Source organism: Rhineura floridana, chromosome 8, assembly GCF_030035675.1.
Source record: "Rhineura floridana isolate rRhiFlo1 chromosome 8, rRhiFlo1.hap2, whole genome shotgun sequence".
NCBI lineage: Eukaryota > Metazoa > Chordata > Lepidosauria > Squamata > Rhineuridae > Rhineura > Rhineura floridana.
Window position 1 is genome coordinate 116184743 of NC_084487.1, and position 14434 is coordinate 116199176.

General features: G+C 39.9%; 1 protein-coding gene and 1 long non-coding RNA gene across 6 annotated transcripts in view; both read right to left on the minus strand.

Annotated features, from left to right (window-relative positions):
• CACNA2D1 (calcium voltage-gated channel auxiliary subunit alpha2delta 1) overlaps positions 1-14434 on the minus strand; it is a 621516-nt gene that overhangs the window by 567620 nt on the left and 39462 nt on the right. The gene's annotated exons all lie outside the window — the stretch shown is intronic.
• LOC133363098 (uncharacterized) lies at positions 1051-6071 on the minus strand. The gene is made up of 3 exons (XR_009757586.1): positions 5623-6071; positions 3706-3748; positions 1051-1229 (listed from the first exon to the last, which is right to left on the minus strand). It is a non-coding gene; the product is annotated as an uncharacterized LOC133363098 (long non-coding RNA).

A 14434-nucleotide genomic window follows, 5' to 3' on the forward strand; every position in this document is an offset into this window, starting at 1 on the left:
TCATTTAACAAAGCAATGGCTCGAGAGGTGGCATTTATCATCTTAACATAATTACAGGCTAATTTATGTAATTGATTGCTGTTACTTACTGCCAATGCAGGAAGTCCAACAAGGGAGATGGCTAGTGATACACTTTCTGCTTTATTAAGCAATTCCTACGTTGGGCTAGCAACTCCCTTTTATGAAGGAAAATGGGAACCAGTCGACTCAGGCAACAGATGGTATCAGAAATATCCCTTCTGCACCTTATGTCGACTACAATTAACCATCCGAGCACACGTATTATTAATGGAATTTGCAACATGTGATGTAAATAATTGAAAAGCATTAACAGGCAGCTGGAAGGTTGGAGTTCCCCAATTCGAAACAGTATGATATTTAATCTCTGAAGTATTCATGAATCGCCCAAGTCCTGTAATGTTCCCAATATCCCCAGGTGCTTTGCATACGGGTATTAAACATGTTCCCAACATACCCATTTCCTGTACATGTTCAGTCATGCAAAAGTCACTCACATTTGTCATTCTTGCTAACTGAACCCAGATATTGTGTTGAAACCGCATCCCCAACTCCTGCCCCAACCTGTCAGCCCCGGCGCTTCCTAAAATCCAACAAATGCAAAGTACAAAAATAGAATTTGTATTTAAAGACGCAATTAAAGCAAGAATGGTATTCTCAGTTGTCTTGTCCACCCCGGCTTGTTCCATTGCTTTTTCTGCTTGTGTTGCTAAGTTCTTTATTTGGCCCCAAGTCACGGGAGGTTGCGGAACATTCCGACCACGCTTCCTGGAAGACATCCCAGTATCCTGAAGTTGCAGAGAAAAATTAGGGATGGGATTCTTAAGATTATCGTGCCAGGACATCGTCTTTCCAGGGCCGGATACACCTAGCAGGTACCCACACAGGACCGTCAGGCGTAGACACAGCCGCGTAACCTCGACCCCACGTTATAAGCGGAACTGGGCCTTTCCACTCTGGATTTGGTAGTTGCCGAAACTGCACCCGCGGGGCAGGTAGAGACTCCGACTGCTGAAAATGCCGCTGCGCTCGAGTAGAAAAGGAAAAATGAGTATTGGGAGATTGAGACAAATTTAAATGATTAATGGTAAACAACACTTGTGCCAGCCACTCCTCTTTGGTGGCCAATCCCAGTGGTACTCCTCCTTTTTGTTTTTGTTTAAGCAAATGCTCTTTAAGGGTACGATTGGTACGTTCGACGACAGCTTGACCTGTAGAATTATAAGGAATACCAAACAAATGTGTAATGGACCACTTAGTGCAAAACTGTGCAAATTGCTGTGAAACATATGCAGGGCCATTATCAGTTTTTATTGTCTGAGGTTGGCCCATGATGGCAATAGAACGAATGACATGATTAATAACATTCTTAGTTTTTTCCCCTTTCTGAGGAGTTACCCATATGTATCCGGAATATGTATCTACTGTAACATGCAAATACTTCCATGGGGAGAAAGTAGGAAAATGTGTAACATCCATTTGCCACAACTGGTTAACTATGAGACCTCGTGGGTTCACTCCTGGTTCTGGGGATAGAGTTAACTGTGTGCATTGGGGACATTGTTGAATAATGGCAGAGGCTTCCTGGGCAGTAAGATGGAATTGCTTCTGGAGTGCTTTAGCATTTTGATGATGAAGGGCATGACTTTCTATGGGTGTGCAAAGGAGGGCACGAAGAGCCTGATCAGCATATTGATTACCTTCTGTTAACAATCCTGGGAAAGGTTGATGACTGCGAATATGAAATATAGCAAATCGACAAGACCGAGTATGTATGAGTTTTTGAAGTGTAAGCATAAGAGCAAGTAGATTAGTGTCCAGCATGGGAGAGACATAACTACCGGGTAATGCAAGTACAACATTCTTAACATAAAGACTATCGGTAATAATGTTAACCTCCTGATTTGCAAAAGTCAACAGCGCCATACTAACAGCGGCCAACTCAGATCTCTGAGCGGAAGTTTGGGGTAAGGTGAAAATTGTCTTCCAAACCCCCTGCTCGTGCCATGCAACAACCCCTCTAGTTGGACTGCCATCAGTATAGACCGTGACCGCAGGTAAGGGTTGTAAACTGATTACAGATTGAAACTGGATAGGAATTTTTTGTGTAATTTGAAGCCGTGGATCTGATGAGGAACGACATGAAATTGTGCCCAAATAAGAGACTAAAGCCCATTGAAGGTCATCAGAAAGTGCAACAGCATTTTCCCATGTGTAAAGTTTAAGAGGCAACGAAATTTCAACCGGATCGATACCTAATAATTGCCTTGATCGTAATCGTGCTTTTTGGATTATTTCTGCTGCTTGCATTGGCAAAGTTGTGATAGATGACTTTGGTGTATGGGCTAAGTAAAGCCACTCTATTATATGTGTAGCATTGGAGCCTGACTCCTGAGTGAGTGCAGCAAAAAGTTGGCTTCCATCAAATAAAACAAATAAAATCAGTGGTTTATTCAATATTTGTCGATCCACCCAAATAGCTTTTAACGTTGTAGAAACTAATTCTAGGGATTGCCTTGCCTGTTCCGTTAAAGTAATAATATCTGCAGGTTGACGTCCTTGTTTTAAACATTCAAATAAAGGCCCCATGTCTTGAGTGGTAAGTTTACAATATGGTCGAATCCAATTAATAGAACCCAAGAATTGTTGTAGTTCTACATAAGTTGGCTTCATTGACAAAGTAAGACAGGGCAATACAGGAGTGGAGTAGGATTGCATTAATTTATGTCCTAAATACAGAAATGGTTCTTTGAGTTGTACCTTTTCAGGGGCAATCTGCAACCCTGACTGTGACAAATGATCAGTAAGGTGTTGTTGCCACATAGATGGGAGGGTTCTCCCAGCCACCAAGATGTCATCCATATAATGGTAGACCAATAATGTAGGGTATTGAGCCCGAAAGGGTCGCAGGGCCATGTCTACAAACTGTTGACATAGGGTTGGACTATTTAACATGCCCTGAGGTAGCACTTTCCATTGATATCGTTGCGCAGGGCCAGAGTTATTATATACGGGAACAGTAAACGCAAATTTCGGTGCGTCTTGCGCTTGTAACGGTATTGTGAAAAAGCAATCTTTCAGGTCTATAATAGCTAAGGAATAGTCATATGGAATTAAATTTGGATTAGGCGTCCCACATTGTAGCGGACCCATGGGCACAATTAATTTATTTATTTCTCGTAAATCATGTAAGAGCCTCCACTTTCCAGATTTCTTTTTAATCACAAACACTGGGGTGTTATAAGGGCTATTACTTTCTGCTATATGATCAGCTTCCAGTTGCTCCTTTACCAGTTGGTGCAGAGCTTCTAATTTTTCTTTGGGTAAGGGCCATTGTTCTACCCAAATGGGTATGTCTGTCTTCCATTGTAAAGGAAGAGCTGCCTTTTGTTGGCTAATCATTAATAACAATGGTGGTCTGGAATTGCTCCAGTAAATCCCTTCCCCACAGATTTACTGAAATGTCCAAAATACAAGGGCGAATGTGGGCTATACGATCACCATCAAGAGCAACAACTTGTATCCAATCCTTACTCCGTTTTGAATCCTGAGCTCCGCCCACTCCCCACACAGAAGGGGCCACTTCTACTGGCCAAGAGGATGGCCAGTTATGTTCAGCAATTACTGTGACATCTGCCCCAGAATCTATAATACCTTCAAAAATAACATTGTTTAAACAATACTTACGAACCGGTTTCTCCCTGGTCACTTCTGCCAGTACTGCAGCTACCTGTGGATGGAAAGGATTACCTGAAATACTCACACTCGGCGATTTCGTCCTTGTAGATCCGAATCCACCAGTACGTTTTTGGGAGGAAGTGTTCGATGTGAAAAGACGATATGGCAATAACAATAGTTGCGCAAAAGAATCTCCCTTCTTCAACTGAAGGGGAAGGTGACTCCAATACTGAATATAAATAATTCCCTGATAATCAGAATCAATAACACCAGGTACCACCATTATATTATTCTTGGAAGCAGAGGATCGCGGTAGTACAAGGCCTACGGTGCCTTCTGGTAAAGGGCCAGTGAGTGTGGTAGGCATTAAAAGAACTGCTCCAGGCAAAGGAACATCTTTTGACTCTGCATGTATTAAATCAATTCCAGCGCTTCCTTGAGTAGCAGGGGTGGGTACACTTCCTTGAGATTCGGGGCTGGAAGCCTGCCCCAAGTTCAGTTTCCCTCAATAGGACGGGAAGACACATTGGTATTGGTAGTGGGAGCTGAACGACACTGATTAGCCCAATGATAACCCTTTTTACATTTCGGACAGATCTTCTTTGGCCGGTTTGTAACAGTGCCCCCACCTTTAAATGCTCCTCCGCCAGGAGCCCGACATTCCCTTCTGAAATGACCAGGCTTTTGACAATTAAAACAATTGCCTGTAGGTTTGTTACCCTGTCTTAATGCCCCAGCTAACAATGTCATGGCATGAACATGTGTACCTACCTCTGCACAAGCTTGAATCATGTCTCCCAATTCATATTGAGGTCTATGAATAATGTTTTTCAAAATCTTTTTACAGTCTGTGTTAGAATTCTCGTAAGCTAATTTTAACAATAATTCCCCTTGTGCCTGAGGGTTATCAACCTGCCGTGTCAGAGCCTCTTTCAAACGGTCAACAAACTGAAAATAGGGCTCTGTTGCTTGCTGCCGTACATTCGTAAAAGAACGTAAGGGTTCTTTCCCAGCAGGCACCTTTTTAAATGCTTTCTGTATACACTCAGCAGTTCGATGAAATGCGGCTTCAGGCAATACCCCTTGTTGTGCTATGGTAGCAAAATTACCTGACCCATAAATTTGCTCGGGAATGATATTAGCATCCCCAGCTGCTATAGCAGCATGTCTAAATTCTTGGTCCCAAACTACATATTGCGAAGGAGTCAAAATCATCCTAAAGAGATCCTTCCAATCTTGAGGGATCATGTTATATCCAGTAGCTACTCCTTCCAACATCCCTTGTACATAATTAGCCGTAATCCCATATTCTCTTACTGCCTTATTTATTTCTCTAATAACAGAAAACGGAAGAGCTGTCCAAGTTGCTATGCGATTATTAGCATTATTAGGATCTGGCTGATATGTAACGGGAAAAGCTGAAATTGTACCCTCCCAGTCTCCCATTTCTTCCATAGATAATAATCCTGAGGCTGCAGCCTGAGCTATGGCTGCTTTAACCTTCCCAGTAACCTGTTCTTGTTGGACTGGAGGGCTATATGGAGGAGCATTTACAAATTTCTCAATATCCTTTTCAGGTGTAGGTAAAGAAAGTTGGGGATAAAGAGGAGTTTTCTGGTCAGAATTGGCAAACAGCGATGTCTCTTTTATCCCTAAATGACTAATGGCCTCAGCACACTTTTGCCATAATAAGAGATGGTGAATAGGTGCTCTTGGTTCTTCATGTAATTTTCTCCCTATCTTTATCCAATCTGACTGACGTAGTGATCCTTGCTCTGGATACCATGGACATTGACATTGAATTGTTTTTAACAATGATTCAATGTGAGAACGACTTACAAAAGCTGAGGTATCCTGTTTTAAAATTTTTTGTAGCTCTTGTGCATGAACCTTCTGCTGAGCTGACAATTCCCCCCCCATACTCACGAATGGGAGCTGTACGCTGAGGTGCACCGTTGGCTGATCCTGCCAGTGGGTACGAGGGTGTTTGTTCTGAATCACGTCGGGGTCACCAGATGTAGATATCACGACACAGTGAGACACGGTGAGACCAGAGTTCAATTTCGGAGCCCCCCTCGTAATTCTGGTCTCCGCTTTTATTATTACCTCCGCCTGGAGGCGTGGATTATTTTTTCTCCATAAACAGCCTATGACCTTTAACTATTGTATAACATCACGTACATACAAAGTACAACAGCATATCTACGTGGCAATATGCAGGCAGTTATTTAACCACTACAGATGTCAGTATCGTTTACAGCCATAAAGTTAACCACATCCTGTTTTTCCACTGGTCAGATCGCAATGTCTTGAGAGATAGTGTACTGAGAACAGCAGCGTGGTTTGCCAACGTATGCTGTTCATTCAGTCCACCCCACATAAGACCACACCTAAATAATTTGTGGCTGAGTCAAAATAAGAAACTTCTTGCTCTCAGCATACACACTCAGCTACTATCCTCTGCCAACTCTCAAAGAGGCAGCACTATTTTGTCTATGCATTCGAAATGTTTTTATTAAAACATTTTAGCACTTATTCAGAATGTTGCCCTACCATGATCTTAGTCTGGTCTAAGTTTACTTCCCAGCTGTGAAGAAGATGAGTAGGAACAATTTACCCACACACTCCATTCAAGTACCAAATGCCTGTGTGAAAACTATTAAATCCATGCTGGTTTCCTACCCAAATATTTGCAGTTGTACAGCATGCAAACTATATCAGTTACAAGGGGATGGATTATGACCGCAGTATGACCCCTTCCTCTGATCACAGAAGTTTTCCCATTTGTTCAAGCACTTCTGCCTTAGTCTCAAAGTAGGAATGGAAAAATCAATCTATTTCCAGTCCATGTCACTTTCACATGTGCTCTCCACATTGTTCTGCAAAACAAATAAATCTACATGCAAATTTGTATTTAAATATGTATTTTATCTCAGTCTCAGTGTATGCCTTTATAAACATTTTGGGAACATTTTGGGCAGAGAACTGTACCACAACTTTCATAGAAATATGAAATCTGAAAGATAACTTTTAAAATGCATTTATTTGTTCATCATGTATGAGTATCTATAAATTAGCATAAAGGAGAATTCACTAAATATACATACAAATCCAAACAATATAATTCCCTCCCTTTAAATATTAGACAGGCGCCATCTCTCTTATCTTTTCAGCGCCTGCTGAAGATCTTCCCCTTTCAACATGCCTTTATCCCAGTGTATGTCTGTGTTGGAATTGCTTTTTAAGATGCTTTTAACATTTTTTTAAAAAAAGATGTTTTTAGAGTTTTGTCCCTTGTTTGCCACTCTGGGCTCCTTCTGTATTAATAGTATTATTATCATCACCATCGTCAGACGAAAAATGTAACTATTATTTTATTAATGTGTGTTGGTATTTCATAAAAAACCTATAAAAGCTTATATACTATACAACTCTGAAATACACATTACTGTATCTTATAATCTTCCAAAAAATATTAAAGATAATAAAATCATCTATAATAGCATACAGCCTACCCCTAAGCCGGATATACCCAATGCTTTAATATTGTTAACTGTTGGATCCCATTTACTAATTTCTTTTTACAGTCTTAGATGGGCAGAATATAATTGTTAGCTTTGGACGGTATTCCGTGCTAGTTCTACTCAGAGTAGACCCATTGAAGTTAATAGAAATGGCTAACTTAGGTTCATTCATTTCAATGGGTTTACTTCAAGTAGAACTTAGTGAAATACAACCCTTTATGACTTTTAACTGTCCCCAAATTTTCCTGATTAGTTCTTTTTTTGGTATCCAGATCTGCTTTCATGTCTTAGCAAAGAGAACTGCTGCAAGTGTCACAAGATACAGTATTTGTGTTTGATTTGTTTTAGTACTTATATTGTCTCTTGAATAATTTAAAAAGGCATAATATTAGATCCACACTTATTGGTGCCTGAAACATTTCTATAATAATTGTTATGATCGTTTGCTAATATAGTTTAACCTTCTTAAACCTCCATCACATATGAAAAAATACCTTTTTCTTCATGGTAGATTTAACACTTTCTATCCCTCACACTATTAATCATTTTGTTCTTCCAAGGGAACCAATATCATTGTACTGCTGTTTTAATAGAGTTTTGCCTGTGATCAGATTTATGGAAAAGTTAGATCCTTTCCTAAATAGAAAATCCCATACTTCCATCAGTGTTTCCATATCTTTATTCCAATTTAAAATGTAATTAAACACTTCTTTACTTTTTAAATCACAACTTGATACATCTGAGAAAAACGAACCAATTTTGTTATTTTCTAGTAGTATCTCAAACTCTGTCTTTTCTTGATTTTATAACATCTTATTTTGCTGTTCTTATGTGCAAGTCAATTACAACTTATGGTGACCCTATGAACCAGCGACCTCCAATAGCATCTGTTATAAACCACCCTGTTCAGATCTTGTAAGTTCAGGTCTGTGGCTTCCTTTATGGAATTGATCCATATCTTGTCTGGTCTTCCTCTTTTTCTACTCCCTTCTGTTTTCCCCAGCATTATTGTCTCTTTCTAGTGAATCATGTCTTCTCATTATGTGTCCAAAGTATGATAACCTCAGTTTCATCATTTTAGCTTCTAATGATAGTTCTGGTTTAATGTGCTCTAACTCCCAATTATTTGTCTTTTTTGCAGTCCATGGTATCTGCAAAGCTCTCCTTCAACACCACATTTCAAATGAGTTGATTAACATCTTATTTAGAAATTTCGGTCCTAGTTTGTAGATATAAGAAAATAGATAGCACACTCTTTATTTTATCACTTACTCATAGTTTGTTATCTGCTCCCAATTCTGATACAACTTATTTCCTTTCCATATTTGGAAGTTTCGTAAATGTCCGTCCAAATTAAATCTTTCATCTTCATTCATTGAAGATAAAGGGGGAGTTTTTGGTGCTAAGATTTGTCTGCATTGATCCCAGATTTCAAGATAAATGTTTTTATAATGCTGATTGCTATATAATGAACTTTTCCCGCTGCCTTTACTCATCCATAATAAAAATATTTAATAAGGTACTGTTCAATTGGTATATAAATCCCCCAGTATTGTTCCATTGTACTAACCCTGTTAGTAACATTTTAAAAATCCCTTTAATGCCTGGGATACCCAGTCCTGGATAATTGCATTGTGATCTGTACATTAGTTCAGGAGGCTCAGGTAAGGTCAGCTGGGAACAGAATTCACATAAATCAAATTCCTCAAGCATCTCTAGTGGAAAGACACTAGATAGTTGTCTCAACTCTGACTAAACCAAAATACTCAAATATTAGTCCCCACTAGCAATAAAACAAGATATTCAACTAGATTTTCTAAATGCAAGGACTGCTGACACAAAGAGGCCTCTAATGTCTTGTCATATAAATAACTTTAGTATGAACCAGCACAGGATCAGCTAATGTTTCTCCAGAAGCTTGTGTAACTATCTGCTGAGGCCCATACTGCAGGAGCGAGCCCTCTGCCAGCGCCCAGAACTCCCTTCCTTGTCTTGTTCCTTTCTGCTGCCTCACCCCTCTTCCCTTCCAATAAGCAATAGCAGCCTACCTGCAAGAGAGCTCCTATAGCCGCTCTGCCTCACCAACAAGCTGCTTCTGGACAGAAGCAGCAAGAAAGAGCAGCAGCTTCTACTTCCCTCTCCCTCTCCCTGTTGGCAGTAACGTGGATGGGACCCAGAGGGACTGGGCAAATTATTGGGCAACAGCACTAATGGAACAAGCCCCCTCAAGTGTATCTTTTACAATAGCCACCAAAAATCTAGAGCCATCCCTGACTGTGCAATAGGGTAATCAGATGTCCGGTTTTCGGCCGGGGACTCCGGTTTTGGGGGATCCTCTCCAGGAGACTTATCTTAATCTCCAGACTTTCAGCTTTTATTTAAAAAAAAAAAAAGTTTCTACACAGTCTGGTTCCCAAGATATACACCAAAATGTCAGCTGCTCCCCCTGCACCTACGTTAGTGGCTCTAAGTTCTGCTCTAATCCCTGCTCTTTGAGGTTTTCAGCCAATAGGAAGTCAGGGTTGTGATTGACAAGAGCAAGAGTTAACCCTCATTTCAGGTTCTGAGAACAGTTTCCTTTTCCTGTCTCCGATCAGGAATTCAGTAAATATATACCTTTTGGCAGCTAAAGAGTACTTTCTCTGTACAGGATTGGGACTTGCTTCTGAGTAAACATGCATAGGATTGTAGTACAACAAAAGCAAAGTTTCTAGATATTCTAAATGACTATTCCCTAGACCAGTTGGTCATGGAACCGACCAGAGGGACGGCAACCCTGGACTTAATCCTCAGTGGGGACCGGGACCTGGTGCAAGATGTAAGTGTTGTTGAACCGATTGGGAGCAGTGACCACAGTGCTATTAAATTAAACATACATGTAACTGGCCAATTGCCAAGAAAATCCAACACGGTCACATTTGACTTCAAAAGAGGAAACTTCACAAAAATGAGGGGATTGGTAAAAAGAAAGCTGAAAAACAAAGTCCAGAGGGTCACATCACTCGAAAATGCTTGGAAGTTGTTTAAAAACACTATATTAGAAGCTCAACTGGAGTGCATACTGCAGACCAGAAAAGGTACCGCCAGGGCCAAGAAGATGCCAGCATGGTTAACGAGCAAAGTCAAGGAAGCTCTTAGAGGCAAAAAGTCTTCCTTCAAAAAATGGAAGTCTTGTCCAAATGAAGAAAATAAAAAAGAACATAAACTCTGGCAAAAGAAATGCAAGAAGACAATAAGGGATGCTAAAAAAGAATTTGAGGAGCACATTGCTAAGAACATAAAAACCAACAACAAAAAATTCTATAAATACATTCAAAGCAGGAGACCATCTAGGGAGACAATTGGACCCTTGGATGATAAGGGAGTCAAAGGTGTACTAAAGAACGATAAGGAGATTGCAGAGAAGCTAAATGAATTCTTTGCATCTGTCTTCACAGTGGAAGATATAGGGCAGATCCCTGAATCTGAACTAACATTTGCAGGAAGGGATTCTGAGGAACTGAGACAAATAGTGGTAACGAGAGAGGAAGTTCTAAGCTTAATGGACAATATAAAAACTGACAAATCACCGGGCCCGGATGGCATCCACCCGAAAGTTCTCAAAGAACTCAAATGTGAAATTGCTGATCTGCTAACTAAAATATGTAACTTGTCCCTTGGGTCCTCCTCCGTGCCTGAGGACTGGAAAGTGGCAAATGTAACGCCAATCTTCAAAAAGGGATCCAGAGGGGATCCCGGAAATTACAGGCCAGTTAGCTTAACTTCTGTCCCTGGAAAACTGGTAGAAAGTATTATTAAAGCTAGATTAACTAAGCACATAGAAGAACAAGCCTTGCTGAAGCAGAGCCAGCATGGCTTCTGCAAGGGAAAGTCCTGTCTCAGTAACCTATTAGAATTCTTTGAGAGTGTCAACAAGCATATAGATAGAGGTGATCCAGTGGACATAGTGTACTTAGACTTTCAAAAAGCGTTTGACAAGGTACCTCACCAAAGGCTTCTGAGGAAGCTTAGCAGTCATGGAATAAGAGGAGAGGTCCTCTTGTGGATAAGGAATTGGTTAAGAAGCAGAAAGCAGAGAGTAGGAATAAATGGACAGTTCTCCCAATGGAGGGCTGTAGAAAGTGGAGTCCCTCAAGGATCGGTATTGGGACCTGTACTTTTCAACTTGTTCATTAATGACCTAGAATTAGGAGTGAGCAGTGAAGTGGCCAAGTTTGCTGATGACACTAAATTGTTCAGGGTTGTTAAAACAAAAAGGGATTGCGAAGAGCTCCAAAAAGACCTCTCCAAACTGAGTGAATGGGCGGAAAAATGGCAAATGCAATTCAATATAAACAAGTGTAAAATTATGCATATTGGAGCAAAAAATCTTAATTTCACATATACGCTCATGGGGTCTGAACTGGCGGTGACCGACCGGGAGAGAGACCTCGGGGTTGTAGTGGACAGCACAATGAAAATGTCGACCCAGTGTGCGGCAGCTGTGAAAAAGGCAAATTCCATGCTAGCGATAATTAGGAAAGGTATTGAAAATAAAACAGCCGATATCATAATGCCATTGTATAAATCTATGGTGCGGCCGCATTTGGAATACTGTGTACAGTTCTGGTCGCCTCATCTCAAAAAGGATATTCTAGAGGGCAACCAGAATGATCAAGGGGATGGAGCGACTCCCTTATGAGGAAAGGTTGCAGCATTTGGGGCTTTTTAGTTTAGAGAAAAGGCGGGTCAGAGGAGACATGATAGAAGTGTATAAAATTATGCATGGCATTGAGAAAGTGGATAGAGAAAAGTTCTTCTCCCTCTCTCATAATACTAGAACTCGTGGACATTCAAAGAAGCTGAATGTTGGAAGATTCAGGACAGACAAAAGGAAGTACTTCTTTACTCAGCGCATAGTTAAACTATGGAATTTGCTCCCACAAGATGCAGTAATGGCCACCAGCTTGGATGGCTTTAAAAGAAGATTAGACAAATTCATGGAGGACAGGGCTATCAATGGCTACTAGCCATGATGGCTGTGCTGTGCCACCCTAGTCAGAGGCAGCATGCTTCTGAAAACCAGTTGCCGGAAGCCTCAGGAGGGGAGAGTGTTCTTGCACTCGGGTCCTGCTTGCGGGCTTCCCCCAGGCACCTGGTTGGCCACTGTGAGAACAGGATGCTGGACTAGATGGGCCACTGGCCTGATCCAGCAGGCTCTTCTTATGTTCTTATGATCACAGCAGGATCTTGGTAGGCATAAAGGTGCACATGTAAGGTTTTTTTTAATTACTTGCTAAAATGGTATATTATACTTTTTATTTTTCAAATAATTTTGAACAGAAGTTTTTAAAAGTGTACATGATTCAGTGTTATACTTTTCTAATTAAGGAGTCAAACAAAGTTTAAATTTTACAAGACTGTGGAAGAGGGCAGCTTATTTGTCTTATTCATAACCTGTTTTGAAAATACAGGTTTTTTTCTGGGAGTAAAACTTCAATGCTAATTCCACATACCTGGGAGCTAACCCCATTGAAATCAGTAGGACTTACTTTTGAGTAGATATGGTTAGGATTGTGCTGAAACTAAAAGGGACTTTGAGTGAACATAGAAAAGGATTATGTTGTAAATATTTCTCTCCCCCTCTGATCCTTTAAAAAAAAGCAGTAAGGTAGGGCTTACTTAGGTGTCACTACTTTTATTTGGCAGGAAACTAAGAGGGTTTTTTTTTAAAAAAAGTTCTGCAATGGCCAACTGGTTTTGACAATAAACTATGGGGTGTATGTATTTTTACATCTCCAGTGTGTACGTATATGGAATATTTCCAACAACCCTGTGAGGTAGAGCTGGAAACCAATGCAGCTCACAACAAGAAATAAAACCATTTAAAATCCAATAACTGTAAAACAAATATAAAACAGTTGTAAAACAGCTTAAAGTGGCATGTTTCTGAATTTTTTATTGGGTGAGCAAAGTTCCTTATGACTGAATTGCATGCTTCCCTGTTTGAGTAAGCCCCATTGAATGCATTGGGACTTGCTTCTGAGTAAGCACACATAGGATTGCACTATAAATATCTTTACAGGTTCTGTAAATAATAAATATCTTTGACATTCATATATATATTAATATTTCTCCATAATATGCCTTGATATGTGTCTAATTTCACACTATGTTTGTAAACGATTATTTACAAATAATTATTTGCTCTACATTTTAAGTGTGCCTTTCTTCCTTGGGGTGGGCATGGTCCCCATCTGTTCTTTTCACCTTGAGGGGTAGGTTAGGCTGAGAGATGCTGTGGAGCCCATGGTCACCAAGTAAACTTTATAGCTCATTTCCATTTTAAAATTTAATTAAAATGATTTATACATATACAAACTTTATGGAGATCCACATAATACATTTAAAGCACATCCAACTCGCATTTAAAACACATGACTTCCCCTAAAGAATTCTGGAAAGTGCAGTTTCCACCTCAACAGTTATAGTTCCCACCACCCTTAAGAAACTACAGTTCCCAGGATTCTGTAGTGGGATTCATGTGCTTAAAATGTATGTTGAATGTGCTTTAAATGAATAGTGTGGATCTGCTCTAGTATGCTGTTCATTCATTAGTGAATTGAAAAGAACAATTTTAAAAGATACATTTTTTAGAAAGGATGTAGCTCAGTGGTAGGGCACATGCTTTGATGCAAAGATCCAAAATTCAACCTCTGAGAGAAACTATTGCCTAGAATCCTGGAGAGCCAATGCTAGTCCATGTCATCAGTACTGAGCTAGATGGTACCAAATGGCCTGACTTGGTACAAAAGAGGAAAGAGAACCAAGGGCCACAATGACTCCAAATTTATTTATTTATTTTATTTACAACATTTATATACTGCTTTATTGTAAAAAACCTCAAAGTGGTTTATAGCAGGAATTAAAACAATAAAATTATTGGCAAAAACAGACAGGTATTTAAAAACATTCAAAATAATAAAATGAACAATGAGTTAAAAACAGATAAAAAATAAAAGCTTCTACATGCCTGGTTAGGCTTGCATAAACAAAAGTATTTTTAGAAGGTGCCAAAAACAGTACAATGAAGGCACCTGCAAATGTCAATAGGCAGGGAGTTCCAAAGTGTAGGTGCTGCCACACTAAAGTTTCTTACAAGGTAAACTGTTTCTTACAAGGTAAACGAAATGCAAATAGAAAAAGAAAAACAAAAGACAGTGATGATTTCTTAA